The sequence below is a fragment of the Nerophis lumbriciformis genome, linkage group LG03 (genome assembly GCF_033978685.3).
Source record: "Nerophis lumbriciformis linkage group LG03, RoL_Nlum_v2.1, whole genome shotgun sequence".
NCBI classification, from domain to species: Eukaryota; Metazoa; Chordata; class Actinopteri; order Syngnathiformes; family Syngnathidae; genus Nerophis; species Nerophis lumbriciformis.
In genome coordinates, this window is record NC_084550.2 from 37,825,001 (window position 1) to 37,840,769 (window position 15,769).

Here is a 15,769-nt window from a genome sequence, read left to right on the forward strand (position 1 = left end):
AACTGGTTTCCTTTAATTCGTGTAACTTACTGTATTTAGGCAACATTAACAAATGTTTTTTGCAATATTATTACTTTACTGTCTTGCACTACACCTTTTTGTATTTATTAATGTAAAGGTCCATATAGTTTCTAGTTCGGTAGTAGTAAAAAAAAAAAATACGACACATTGTTAGCTTTAGATGACAACAAAGGGAAAAAAATGAGATATTCTATCTTCGTCATTCATGAAATAAAAAACATCTGATTACTGTTTCTGTGTTACACTGCAGGAACTAGATGACCTGACCACCCACATGATGCAAGTAATATTCTACATTACCTGTTCAGTGTGCCCCATGTTGCAACAACCAGGTGTCTATCTGGCGGTCGTCTGTAGATCTTGTCGGCGTATGTCATGACCTCTGGATGTCAGTGCACAAAATGTGCGTGTGTGTGCAAAGGCAAATGAACATGAGCATGTGTGTGTGTCACTGAAAATCCAGCATGTGTGTGTGCACATTGACGTGGTTTATGTTAGCCTATGCTTTGTGTTTACTCTCACACTTTTCCTCTGTGTATGCATGCTGTGTGTTTGTGTGTGTGTGTGTGTGTGTGTGTGTGTGTGTGTGTGTGTGTGTGTGTGTGTGTGTGTGTGGACCCCTCAGAGGATCACACGCAGCCAGCAAGAGAGGCTGTACGTCACCGACACAATCAGGAGAGAGTCTTTATATCGGGACCAGAGTTTCCACCATTAGATGGCCCAAGGGTCTCGGGACAGGAACCACAATGGAACTGCAGTAACAGTCGGCTTGCATGCAACACACAATAATAACCACCATATTGATATTCCAGTTTTACTGTAGGCATTAAGTTAACATACACTTGTGGTTACATGGTTGCCTTTTAATAACACTAGTTTTGTTTTCAATTCTTGGCTTTGTTGTCTTTGATATACACCTCATTTAGTTTATATATATGTATATATATATATATATATATATATATATATATATATATATCAGTGACGTGCAGTCACTAGAAAAAAATGTAAAAAGAAAAAAATATAAATAAAATTGTTAAAAGTATCCAGTGATTATACTTTAAAGTTATTTTCCATTTAACTTTAGACTATTTTTATTCAAAATCGCTGAATTTTTACATTTGCCGTTCATATCCTGAGAAGAGACGGTGCGGTGAACAGCAGCCAGTCGAGGCACGTCACGCAGTGCCTCAACATGGATTGCGGACTCGGCTAACTGCTGGCCTGCTGTGCTGTGAGACCGTATTGCTATATGAACTATATTATACATTTCCATAGTTTAGTTAGCTGAGGTATATAATGTACAGTGTATTTTGTCAACAACTGTATGTGTGTAACGTATTTCTTGTGCTGAGCGATCATAAAACGGCTGCAAAAGACTCGCCTCCTGCACCCCCGCTGTAGAATTTGCACCCCCTGACGGGAGTGTTATATCAACTAAAGCCCACACTTAAACGTTCCACGTGCAAGATTAAATCTATTTAAAAAAGTTATTTCATAAGAAGCCAAAAAGTGCAAAAACAATAATGTTCGTGTTGGAGGAGTTGTGAATGACTGCAGGGCCACAACATTAGGTACACCTGCAGACTGCAGGTGTACCTAATTCACAACTCCTCCAACACGAACATTATTGTTTTTGCACTTTTTGGCTTCTTATTAAATAACTTTTGTAACCTATTTTCATGGGCTTTCCTCTTTGTGATGTTAAGTTCCTGTTATGCGCTGTTATACAGTTAATGCCTTGAGCTCTTATTTTGAAGGCGCTAAGAGCGGAATTTTGACACGTTGGAGTGGAGTGGAAGTTTTTGAAAGAAGGAAAATAAAGTGGTCCTCGTGTAAACTGGAGCCTCCGTGTTTGTTATTTTGTAGTTTCATACAGTATAGGCGACATTTATAAACCCTCGGTTAAACTTTTTTAAATAGATTCAATCTTGCACATGGAAAGTTGAAGTGAGGGTGTTGAGTAAATGTGATCTCATTGTTATTAATGCTGTTTCTGTGTATCATGAGAAGAGATGCTTGCCGTTGTTGTTATGCGCCTCCAATAGGTTATATACGGTAGTGCAGGTTCATCCGCGCTATCGTCACGTGACCCCTTCCGGTTGACTTCGCGCGAGAGAATATGAGACACACACAGAAAAGTTCGATGGAGTTGTGTTCTATTTTCCACAGTTACCGATGTTTTGTTTCCCGGTGCTGTGAGGCATTGTACTGAACCATCCTTAAAATAAACCATCATATTTCATATACATACAACTGGAGTATTCATTGAAGATGAGTGAAGAAAGAGAAAACCCAACAGAGGGCTTTAGTTGATATAACACTCCCGTCAGGGGGTTCATTAATCCAGCACAACAGCGGCACATTTATAAGTAAAGGTAAGACCATAATAACGTTTTTTTATTAACTGTGCTTTTTTGTGTGCTACAGTTTGTATGTGTAAAGTTAAAGTTAAGTTAAAGTACCAATGATTGTCACACACACACTGGGTGTAATGAAATTTGTCCTCTGCATTTGACCCATCCCCTTGTTCACCCCCTGGGAGGTGAGGGGAGCAGTGGGCAGCAGCGGCGCGGCGCCCGGGAATATTTTTTGGTGATTTAACCCCCAATTCCAACCCTTGATGCTGAGTGCCAAGCAGGGAAGAATGCTGGTATGAGCTTTTAAACATAACCCGTTAACTGCTGCCAATCAAATGGTGAATAAGATACTCTTTAGGGTTCATATGTTTGTAAATCTGACTGTGATGAAGTCAGTGCCTCACCAGCCATCAACCTCACCGCACGTCACTGATATATATATATACATACATAAAATTGTCCAAATTCAGTACATTTTTTACTATAGACTTACTGTAGATTGAAAAGTGAGAAGAAGAAAAAATCAGACGTCCAACATATTTAAAAAAAAAAAAAAAAAGGCTATTTATTGTATTTCATACAAATTAATTATAAAAATAGGAAAGATAATCAGGTTATGATCTGTTAATACAGGGGTCCCCAAACTTTTTGACTCGGGGCCCTGCATTGGGTTAAAAACATGTGACCAGGGGTATTCCGAACCCATAGGGTTCAATATGATGTTGGTCCACCTTTTGCAGCTATTACAGCTTCAACTCTTCTGGGAAGGCTGTCCACAAGGTTGCGGAGTGTTTTTATAGCAATTTTCCACCAATCTTCCAAAAGCGCATTGGTGAGGTCACACACTGATGTTGGTGGAGAAGGCCTGGCTCTCAGTCTCTGTTATAATTCATCCCAAAGGTGTTCAGGTCAGGACTCTGTGCAGGCCAGTCAAGTTAATCCACACCAGACTCTGTCATCCATGTCTTTATGGACCTTGCTTTGTGCACCCGTGCACAGTCATGTTGGAAGAGGAAGGGGCCCGCTCCAAACTGTTCCCACAAGGTTGGGAGCATGGAATTGTCCAAAATGTTTTGGTATCCTGGAACATTCAAAGTTCCTTTCACTGGATCTAAGGGGCCAAGACCAACTCCTGAAAAACAACTCCACACCATAATTCCTCCTCCACCAAATTTCACATTCGGCACAATACGATGCAACATTTACCGCTCTCCTGGCAACCTCCAAACCCAGAATATTTAGAAGCGAGGAAATTTCATGACTGGATTTGTTGCACAGGTGGCATCCTATGACAGTTCCACGCAGGAAATCACTGAGCGCGGCCCATTCTTTCACAAATGTTTGTAAAAACAGTCTCCATGCCTAAGTGCTTGATTGTATACACCTGTGGCCGGGCCAAGTGATTAGGACACCTGATTATCATCCTTTGGATGGGTGGCCAAATACTTTTGGCAATATAGTGTATATCTATCTAGGGCCGCCACAAATAAATCAGTGCGTGAGGGAAGCACTGAAATCCTGCAACATTCCCAGGTAGTGTTATGATATGAAAGTCAATGTAAAACTATCCCAAATTCTAAAAAGTATTTTACTCTAACCCACACAATTCCTCCGCTGACCCCTCTCTGTCAGTTTACATGGCCTACCACTTGGTGGCTGAGTTGATGTTGTTCCCAAACTCTTCCATTTTCTTATAATAAAGCCGACAGTTGACTTAGGAATATTTAGGAGCGAGGACATTTCACGACTGGATTTGTTGCACAGGTGGCATCCTTTGACAGTTTCACACAAATGTTTGTAGAAACAGTCTCCATGCCTAAGTGCTTGATTGTATACACCTGTGGCCGGGCCAAGTGATTAGGACACCTGATTCTAATCATTTGGATGGGTGGCCAAATACTTTTGGCAATATAGTGTTACGTCTTGGACGCATGGATGCGCAGGTAGTGTTCCCTTCAACGCAAAAAACAAGCTGCAGCAGCGTGCAGGTAAGATCAAGCTTTTACAAAATTAACGCAGGACACAAATACAAAAAACTGAGAACGCTAACAAGCGTGGAGCTAAAAAAACAAAATGTCACCAAGGGTGAAAAACGCGGAGTACTAAAAATAACTAGAGCAAGGAGAAAACCCAGGAGAAGGTAAATGTTGCATAGAGCAAACATTGACCCAGCCACTAGTGCTGGGTGACAGAAATGTATAACAAGCAAAACACCTGGTGGGAACACTAATTGCTAAACTAAGACAGGTGAGGAGAATCAGTGCCCATGGAAACCAACAGAAAACAGGGAAAGAGGGTGCACCCAGGAAACAGACTAAAACAGGAAAACTACAAAACATAAATCATGCCATGACCCGGGTGACAGATCATGACATATATATATATATATCTGTGATGAGGTGACAACTTGTCCAGGGTTTAGAATTTTCCGTAAGGGTCCCCCCTTAAGACATTTTAGCAGATTTTTTTTTAAGTAAAACCTTTTTTTTCTTCCATTTTCAGGTTGTGTCGGGACTCCTGATGACGTTTTGAGACATTTTATACAACTAGAGCATCAGAAATGTGCTGCTGAAGCTAGTCCGTTTTTTTTAGTTTTTCGTAAGGGCACCTTACGACATTTTAGCAAAAAAAATTTTCCGTAAAACCTTTTTTTTTCTTCCATTTTCAGGTTGTGTCGGGTCTCCTGATGAAGTTTTGAGACATTTTAAACAACTACAGCACCAGAAATGTGCTGCTGAAACTTGTCCGTTTTTTTGAATTTTTCGTAAGGGTCCCCCCTTACGACATTTAAGCAAAAAATATTTTCTGTAAAATATGCATTTTCTTCCATTTTTAGGTGATGACGTTTTGAGACATTTTATACAACTACAGCACCAGAAATGTGCTGCTGAAGCTAGTCTGTTTCTTTGGAAAATTTCGTAAGGGTCCCCCCTTACAACATTTAGGCAAAAAAAGATTTCCGTAAAATCTTTTTTTTCTTCCATTTTCAGGTTGTGTCGGGACTCCTGATGACGTTTTGAGACATTTTATACAACTACAGCACCAGAAATGTGCTGCTGAAGCTAGTCTGTTTCTTTGGAAAATTTCGTAAGGGTCCCCCCTTACAACATTTAGGCAAAAAAAGATTTCCGTAAAATCTTTTTTTTCTTCCATTTTCAGGTTGTGTCGGGACTCCTGATGACGTTTTTAAAACATTTTATACAACTATAGCACCAAAAATGTGCTGCTGAAGCTAGTCTGTTTTTTTGAGTTTTTCGTAAGGGTCCCCCCTAACGACATTTTAGCTAATTTTTTTTTCTCCGTAAAATATGCATTTTCTCCCATTTTAGGGTTGTGTCGAGACTCCTGATGACGTTTTGAGACATTTTATACAACTACAGCACCAGAAATGTGCTGCTGAGGCTAGTCCGTTTTTTTGAATTTTTCGTAAGGGTCCCCCCTTACGATATTTTAGCAAAAATGTTTTTCCGTAAAAACTTTTTTTTCTTCCATTTTCAGGTTGTGTCGGGACATCCTGATGACATTTTGAGACATTTTATACAACTACAGCACCAGAAATGTGCTGCTGAAGCTAAAACGATTTTTTGAGTTTTTCATAAGGGTCCCTCCTTACGACATTTTAGCAAACATATGTTTCTGTAAAATATGCATTTTCTTTCATTTTTAGGTTGTGTCGGGACTCCTGATGACATTTTGAGACATTTTATACAACTACAGCACCAGAATTGTGCTGCTGAAGCTAGTCCGTTTTTTTGAATTTTTCGTAAGGGTCCCCCGTACGACATTTTAGCAAAAAAAATGTTCTGTAAAATATGCAATTTTTTCCATTTTTAGGTTGTGTCGGGACTCCTGATGACGTTTTGAGACATTTTATAAAACTACAGCACCAGAAATGTGCTGCTAAAGCTAGTTCGTTTTTTTGAATTTTTCGTAAGGGTCCCCCTTTACGACATTTTGGCCAAAATTTTTTTCCGTAAAACCTTTTTTTACTTCCATTTTCAGGTTGTGTCAGGACTCCTGATGACGTTTTGAGACATTTTATACAACTACAGCACCAGAAATGTGCTGCTGAAGCTAGTCTGTTTTTTTTTAAATTTTTCGTAAGGATCCCCCCTTACGACATTTTAGCAAAATTTTTTTTTCCGTGAAACCTTTTTTTTCTTCCATTTTCAGGTTGTGTCGGGACTCCTGATGACGTTTTGAGACATTTTATACAACTACAGCACCAGAAATGTGCTGCTGAAGCTAGTCCGTTTTTTTTAAGTTTCCGTAAGGGTCTCTCCTTACGATATTTTAGCAAAAAAATTGTTTCTGTAAAATATGCATTTTCTTCCATTTTTAGCATGTCGGGACCCCTGATGACGTTTTGAGACATTTTATACTACTACAGCACCAGAAATGTGCTGCTGAAGCTAGTCCATTTTTTTTAATTGTTCGTAAGGGTCCCCCTTACGACATTTTAACAAATTTCTTTTTCCGTAAAACCTTTTTTTTCTTCCATTTTCAGGTTGTGTCGGGACTCCTGATGACGTTTTGAGACATGTTATACAACTACAGCACCAGAAATGTTCTGCTGAAGCCAGTCCGTTTTTTTTAATTTTTCGTAATTGTCCCCCTTACGACATTTTAGCAAAAAAAATGTTCTGTAAAATATGCATTTTCTTCCATTTTTAGGTTGTGTCGCGACTCCTGATTACGTTTTGAGACATTTTATAAAACTACAGCACAAAAAATGTGCTGCTGAAGCTAGTCCGTTTTTTTGAATTTTTCGTAATTGTCCCCCTTACAACATTTAGGCAAAAAATGTATTCCTTAAAACCTTTTTTTTCTTCCATTTTCAGGTTGTGTCGGGACTCCTGATGACGTTTTGAGACATTTTATACAACTACAGCACCAGAAATGTGCTGCTGAGGCTAGTCCGTTCTTTTGAATTTTTCGTGAGGGTCCCCCCTTTCGTTATTTTAGCTTTTTTTTTTTTCCATTTTCAGGTTGTGTCGGGACTCCTGATGACGTTTTGAGACATTTTATACAACTACAGCACCAGAAATGTGCTGCTGAGGCTAGTCCGTTTTTTTTGAATTTTTCGTAAGGGTCCCTCCCCCCTTACGACATTTTAGCAAAAAAAAATTTCTGTAAAACTTTTTTTTTCGTTCATTTTCAGGTTGTGTCAGGACTCCTGATGACGTTTTGAGACATTTTATACAAATACAGCACCAGAAATGTGCTGCTGAAGCTAGTCCGTTTTTTTGAAATTTTCTTAAGGGTCCCCGCTTACGACATTTTAGCAACATTTTTTTTACGTAAAACCTTTTTTTTCTTCCATTTTCATGTTGTGTCGGGACTCCTGATGACGTTTTTAAAACATTTTATACAACTACAGCACCAGAAATGTGCTGCTGAAGCTTGTTAATTTTTTTGAATTTTTCAAAAGGGTCCCCCCTTACGACATTTTAGCAAAAAAATGTTTTTGTAAAATATGCATTTTCTTCCATTTTTAGGTTTAGGACTCTTGATGACTTTTGGAGACATTTTATACAACTACAGCACCAGAAATGTGCTGCTGAAGCTTGTCCGTTTTTTTGAATTTTTCGTAATTTTACGACATTTGAGCAAAATTTTTTTTTTCTGTAAAATATGCATTTTCTTCCATTTTAAGGTTGTGTCGGGACTCCTGATGACGTTTTGAGACATTTTATACAACTACAGCACCAGAAATGTGCTGCTGAAGCTAGTCCGTTTTTTTTATTTTCCGTAAAGGTCCCCCCTTACGACATTGTAGCAAAAAAAAATTTCAGTAAAATATGTATTTTCTTCCATTTTTAGGTTGTGTCGGGACTCCTGATGACGTTTTGAGACATTTTATAAAACTACAGCACCAGAAATGTGCTGCTAAAGCTAGTTCGTTTTTTTGAATTTTTCGTAAGGGTCCCCCTTTACGACATTTTGGCAAAAAATTGTTTCCGTAAAACCTTTTTTTACTTCCATTTTCAGGTTGTGTCGGGACTCCTGACGACGTTTTGAGACATTTTATACAACTACAGCACCAGAAATGTGCTGCTGAAGCTAGTCTGTTTTTTTTAATTTTTCGTAAGGATCCCCCCTTACGACATTTTAGCAAAAATGTTTTTTCCGTGAAACCTTTTTTTTCTTCCATTTTCAGGTTGTGTCGGGACTCCTGATGACGTTTTGAGACATTTTATACAACTACAGCACCAGAAATGTGCTGCTGAAGCTAGTCCGTTTTTTTGAATTTTTCGTAAGGGTTCCCCCTTACAACATTTAGGCAAAAAATGTATTCCTTAAAACCTTTTTTTTCTTCCATTTTCAGGTTGTTTCGGGACGTTTTGAGACATTTTAAACAACTACAGCACCAGAAATGTGCTGCTGAGGCTAGTCCGTTCTTTTGAATTTTTCGTGAGGGTCCCCCCTTTCGTTATTTTAGCTTTTTTTCTTCTTCCGTAAAACCTTTTTTTTGTATCCATTTTCAGGTTGTGTCGGGACTCCTGATGACGTTTTGAGACATTTTATACAACTACAGCACCAGAAATGTGCTGCTGAGGCTAGTCCGTTTTTTTGAATTTTTCGTAAGGGTCCCTCCCCCCTTACGACGTTTTAGCAAAAAAAAAATTCTGTAAAACTTTTTTTTTCTTTCATTTTCAGGTTGTGTCAGGACTCCTGATGACGTTTTGAGACATTTTATACAACTACAGCACCAGAAATGTGCTGCTGAAGCTAGTCCGTTTTTTTGAAATTTTCTTAAGGGTCCCCGCTTACGACATTTTAGCAACATTTTTTTTCCGTAAAACCTTTTTTTTCTTCCATTTTCATGTTGTGTCGGGACTCCTGATGACGTTTTTAAAACATTTTATACAACTACAGCACCAGAAATGTGCTGCTGAAGCTAGTTAATTTTTTTGAATTTTTCAAAAGGGTCCCCCCCCTTACGACATTTTAGCAAAAAAATGTTTTTGTAAAATATGCATTTTCTTCCATTTTTAGGTTGTGTCGGGACTCTTGATGACTTTTGGAGACATTTTATACAACTACAGCACCAGAAATGTGCTGCTGAAGCTTGTCCGTTTTTTTGAATTTTTCGTAATTTTACGACATTTGAGCAAATTTTTTTTTTTCTGTAAAATATGCATTTTCTTCCATTTTAAGGTTGTGTCGGGACTCCTGATGACGTTTTGAGACATTTTATACAACTACAGCACCAGAAATCTGCTGCTGAAGCTAGTCCGTTTTTTTTATTTTCCGTAAGGGTCCCCCCTTACGACATTGTAGCAAAAAAAAATTTCAGTAAAATATGTATTTTCTTCCATTTTTAGGTTGTGTCGGGACTCCTGATGACGTTTTGAGACATTTTATACAACTACAGCACCAGAAATGTGCTGCTGAAGCTAATCCGTTTTTTTTTGTTTTTTTTGGAAAGGTTCCCCCTTACGACATTTTAGCAAAAACATTTTTCTGTAAAATATGCATTTCCTCCATTTTCAGGTTGTGTCGGGACTCCTGATGACGTTTTCAGACATTTTATACAACTACAGCACCAGAAATCTGCTGCTGAAGCTAGTCCGTTTTTTTTAAATTTTTCAGAAGGATCCCCCTAAAACATTTTAGCAAAAAAAAATTTCCGTAAACCTTTTTTTTCTTCCATTTTCAGGTTGTGTCGGGACTCCTGATGACGTTTTGAGACATTTTATACAACTACAGCACCAGAAATGTGCTGCTGATGCTAGTCCGTTTTTTTTTAATTTTTCGTAAGGGTCCCCCCTTACAACATAGTAGCAAAATTTTCTTTCCGTAAAATATGCATTTTCTTCCATTTTTAGGTTGTGTCAGGACTCCTGATGACGTTTTGAGACATTTTATACAACTACAGCACCAGAAATGTGCTGCTGAAGCTAGTCCGTTTTTTTCGAATTTTTCGTAAAGGTTTCTCCTTACGACATTTTAGCAAAAAATTTTTTCCGTAAAACCTTTTTTTTCTTCCATTTTCAGGTTGTGTCGGGACTCCTGATGACGTTTTGAGACATTTTATACAACTACAGCACCAGAAATGTGCTGCTGAAGCTAGTCCGTTTTTTTGAAATTTTCGTAAGGGTCCCCCCTTACAACATTTTAGCAAAAAATGTTTTCCGTAAAACCTCTCTTTTCTTCCATTTTCAGGTTGTGTCGGGACTCCTGATGACGTTTTTAGAACATTTTATACAACTACAGCACCAGAAATGTGCTGCTGAAGCTAGTTAATTTTTTTGAATTTTTCAAAAGGGTCCCCCCTTACGACATTTTAGCAAAAAAATGTTTTTGTAAAATATGCATTTTCTTCCATTTTTAGGTTGTGTCGGGACTCCTGATGACGTTTTTAGAACATTTTATACAACTACAGCACCAGAAATGTGCTGCTGAAGCTAGTCCGGTTTTTTTTAAATTTTTCGTCAGGGTCCCCCCTTAAGACATTTTAGCAAAAAAAAAATTCCGTAAAACCTTTTTTTTCTGCTGAAGCTAGTCCGTTTTTTTGAATTTTTCGTAAGGGTCCCACCTTACGACATTTGAGCATTTTTTTTTCTTCTGTAAAATATGCATTTTCTTCCATTTTTAGGTTGTGTCGGGACTCCTGATGACATTTTGAGACATTTTATACAACTACAGCACCAGAAATGTGCTGCTGAAGCTATTCTGTTTTTTTTTTTAATTTTTCGTAAGGGTCCCCCCTTAAGACATTTTAGCAAAAAAAAAATTCCGTGAAACCTTTTTTTTCTGCTAAAGCTAGTCCGTTTTTTTGAATTTTTCGTAAGGGTCCCACCTTACGACATTTGAGCAATTTTTTTTTCTCTGTAAAATATGCATTTTCTTCCATTTTTAGGTTGTGTCGGAACTCCTGATGACGTTTTGAGACATTTTATACAACTACACACCAAAAATGTGCTGCTGAGGCTAGTCCGTTTTTTTTAATTTTTCGTAAAGGTTCCCCCTTACGACATTTTAGCAAAAACATTTTTCTGTAAAATATGCATTTCTTCCATTTTCAGGTTGTGTCGGGACTCCTGATGACGTTTTCAGACATTTTATACAACTACAGCACCAGAAATGTGCTGCTGAAGCTAGTCCGTTTTTTTAAAATTTTTCGGAAGGACATTTTTAGCAAAAAAATTTTTTCCGTAAAACCTTGTTTTTCTTCCATTTTCAGGTTGTGTCGGGACTCCTGATGAGGTTTTGAGACATTTTATGCAACTACAGCACCAGAAATGTGCTGCTGAAGCTAGTCCGTTTTTTTGAATTTTTCGTAAAGGTCCCTCCTTACGACATTTTAGCAAAAAAAAAATTTCCGTAAACCTTTTTTTTCTTCCATTTTCAGGTTGTGTCGGGACTCCTGATGATGTTTTGAGACATTTTATACAACTACAGCACCAGAAATGTGCTGCTGAAGCTAGTCCGTTTTTTTGAATTCTTCGTAAAGGTCCCTCCTTACGACATTTTAGCAAAAAAAATTTTCGGTAAACCTTTTTTTTCTTCCATTTTCAGGTTGTGTCGGGACTCCTGATGACGTTTTAAAACATTTTATACAACTACAGCACCAGAAATGTGCTGCTGATGCTAGTCCGTTTTTTTTAAATTTTTCGTAAGGGTCCCCCCTTACAACATAGTAGCAAAATTTTCTTTCCGTAAAATATGCATTTTCTTCCATTTTTAGGTTGTGTCAGGACTCCTGATGACGTTTTGAGACATTTTATACAACTACAGCACCAGAAATGTGCTGCTGAAGCTAGTCCGTTTTTTTCGAATTTTTCGTAAAGGTTCCCCCTTACAACATTTTAGCAAAAAATGTTTTCCGTAAAACCTTTTTTTTCTTTCATTTTCAGGTTGTGTCGGGACTCCTGATGACAATTTGAGACATTTTATACAACTACAGCACCAGAAATGTGCTGCTGAAGCTAGTCCGTTTTTTTGAAATTTTCGTAAGAGTCCCCCCTTACGACATTTGAGCAAATTTTTTTTTTTCCGTAAAATATGCATTTTCTTCTATTTTTAGTTTTTTTCGGGACTCCTGATGACGTTTTAAAACATTTTATACAACTACAGCACCAGAAATCTGCTGCTGAAGCTAGTCCGTTTTTTTTAAATTTTTCGTAAAGGTCCCTCCTTACGACATTTTGGCAAAAAAAAATTAAGACATTTTAGCAACATTTTTTTTTCCGTAAAACCTTTTTTTTCTTCCATTTTCAGGTTGTGTCGGGACTCCTGATGACGTTTTGAGACATTTTATGCAACTACAGCACCAGAAATGTGCTGCTGAAGCTTGTCCGTTTTTTTGAATTTTTCGTAAAGGTCCCTCCTTACGACATTTTAGCAAAAAAATGTTTTCCGTAAACCTTTTTTTTCTTCCATTTTCAAGTTGTGTCGGGACTCCTGATGACGTTTTGAGACATTTTATACAACTACAGCACCAGAAATGTGCTGCTGAAGCTAGTCCGTCTTTTTAAATTTTTCGTAAGGGTCCAACCTTATAACATTTTAGCAAAAAATTGTTTCTGTAAAATCTGCATTTTCTTCCATTTTAAGGTTGTGTCGGGACTCCTGATGACGTTTTAAAACATTTTATACAACTACAGCACCAGAAATGTGCTGCTGATGCTAGTCCGTTTTTTTTTAATTTTTCGTAAAAGTTCCCCCTTACGACATTTTAGCAAAATTTTTTTTCCGTAAAACCTTTTTTTTCTTCCATTTTCAGGTTGTCGGGACTCCTGATGACGTTTTGAGACATTTTATACAACTACAGCACCAGAAATGTGCTGCTGAAGCTAGTCCGTTTTTTTGAAATTTTCGTAAGGGTCCCCCTTACAACATTTTAGCAAAAAATGTTTTCCGTAAAACCTCTCTTTTCTTCCATTTTCAGATTGTCGGGACTCCTGATGACGTTTTGAGATATTTTATACAACTACAGCACCAGAAATGTGCTCCTGAAGCTAGTCCTTTTTTTTAATTTTTTGTAAGAGTCCCCCCTTACGACATTTGAGCAAATTTTTTTTTTTCCGTAAAATATGCATTTTCTTCCATTTTTAGGTTTTTTCGGGACTCCTGATGACGTTTTAAAACATTTTATACAACTACAGCACCAGAAATCTGCTGCTGAAGCTAGTCCGTTTTTTTGAATTTTTCGTAAAGGTCCCTCCTTACGACATTTTAGCAAAAAAAAATTTCCGTAAACCTTTTTTTTCTTCCATTTTCAGGTTGTGTCGGGACTCCTGATGACGTTTTGAGACATTTTATACAACTACAGCACCAGAAATGTGCTGCTGAAACTAGTCCGTTTTTTTGAAATTTTCGTAAGGGTCCCCCCTTACAACATTTTAGCAAAAATTTTTTTCCGTAAAACCTCTCTTTTCTTCCATTTTCAGGTTGTGTCGGGACTCCTGATGACGTTTTGAGATATTTTATACAACTACAGCACCAGAAATGTGCTGCTGAAGCTAGTCCTTTTTTTGAATTTTTTGTAAGAGTCCCCCCTTACGACATTTGAGCAAATTTTTTTTTTTCCGTAAAATATGCATTTTCTTCCATTTTTAGGTTTTTTCGGGACTCCTGATGACGTTTTAAAACATTTTATACAACTACAGCACCAGAAAACTGCTGCTGAAGCTAGTCCGTTTTTTTAAAATTTTTCGTAAAGGTCCCTCCTTACGACATTTTAGCAAAAAAAAATTACGACATTTTAGCAACATTTTTTTTTCCGTAAAACCTTTTTTTTCTTCCATTTTCAGGTTGTGTCGGGACTCCTGATGACGTTTTGAGACATTTTATGCAACTACAGCACCAGAAATGTGCTGCTGATGCTAGTCTGTTTTTTAAATTTTTTTCGTAAGGGTGCCCCCTAACGACATTGTAGCAAAATGTTCTTTCCATAAAATATGCATTTTCTTCCATTTTTAGGTTGTGTCAGGACTCCTGATGACGTTTTGAGACATTTTATACAACTACAGCACCAGAAATGTGCTGCTGAAGCTAGTTCGTTTTTTTGAATTTTTCGTTAGGGTCCCCCCTTACGACATTTTAGCAAAAAAAAAATGTGTGCAAATTATGCATTTTCTTCCATTTTTAGGTTGTTTTGGGACTCCTGATGATGTTTTGAGACATATTATACAACTACAGCACCAGAAATGTGCTGCTGAAGCAAGTCCGTTCTTTTGAATTTTTCGTAAGGGTCCCCCCTTACGAAATTTTAGCAACATTTTTTTTCCGTAAAACCTTTTTTTTCTTCCAATTTAAGGTTGTGTCGGGACTCCTGATGACATTTTTGAGACATTTTATACAACTACAGCACCAGAACTGTGCTGCTGAAGGTAGTCCGTTTTTTTGAATTATTCGTAAGGGTCCCCCCATACGACATTTTAGCAACATTTTTTTTACGTAAAACCTTTTTTTTCTTCCATTTTCAGGTTGTCGGGATTCCTGATGACGTTTTCAGACATTTTATACAACTACAGCACCAGAAATCTGCTGCTGAAGCTAGTCCGTTTTTTTTTAAATTTTTTGGAAGGATCCCCCCTTACGACATTTGAGCAAATTTTTTTTTCTGTAAAAACCTTTTTTTTCTTCCATTTTCAGGTTGTGTCGGGTCTCCTGATGACGTTTTGAGACATTTTATACAACTACAGCACCAGAAATGTGCTGCTGAAGCTAGTCCGTTTTTTTTATTTTTGCGTAAGGGTCCCCGCTTACGACAATTTAGAAAAAAAAAATGTTTCTGTAAAATATGCAGTTTTTTTTCCATTTTTAGGTTGTGTCGGGACTCCTGATGACGTTTTGAGACATTTTATACAACTACAGCACCAGAAATGTGCTGCTAAAGCTAGTCCGTTTTTTTTAAATTTTTCGTAAGGGTTCCCTTTACGACATTTTAGCAAAATTTTTTTTCTGTCAAATCTTTTTTTTTTTCCATTTTCAGGTTGTCGGGACTCCTGATGACGTTTTGAGACATTTTATACAACTACAGCACCAGAAATAGGCTGTTGAAGCTAGTCCGTTTTTTGGAATTTTTCGTAAGGGTCCCCCCTTATGACGTTTTAGCAAAAAAATATTTCCGTAAAACCTTTTTTTTCTTCCATTTTCAGGTTGTAACGGGACTCCTGATGACGTTTTGAGACATTTTATACAACTACAGCACCAGAAATGTGCTGCTGAAGCTAGTCCGTTTTTTTGAATTTTTCGTAAAGGTACCCCCTTACGACATTTTAGCAATTTTTTTTTCTGTAAAATATGCATTTCTTCCATTTTTAGGTTGTTTTGGGACTCCTGATGATGTTTTGAGACATTTTATCCAACTACAGCAATAGAAATGTGCTGCTGAAGCTAGTCCGTTTTTTTGAGTTTTTCGTAAGGGTCCCTCC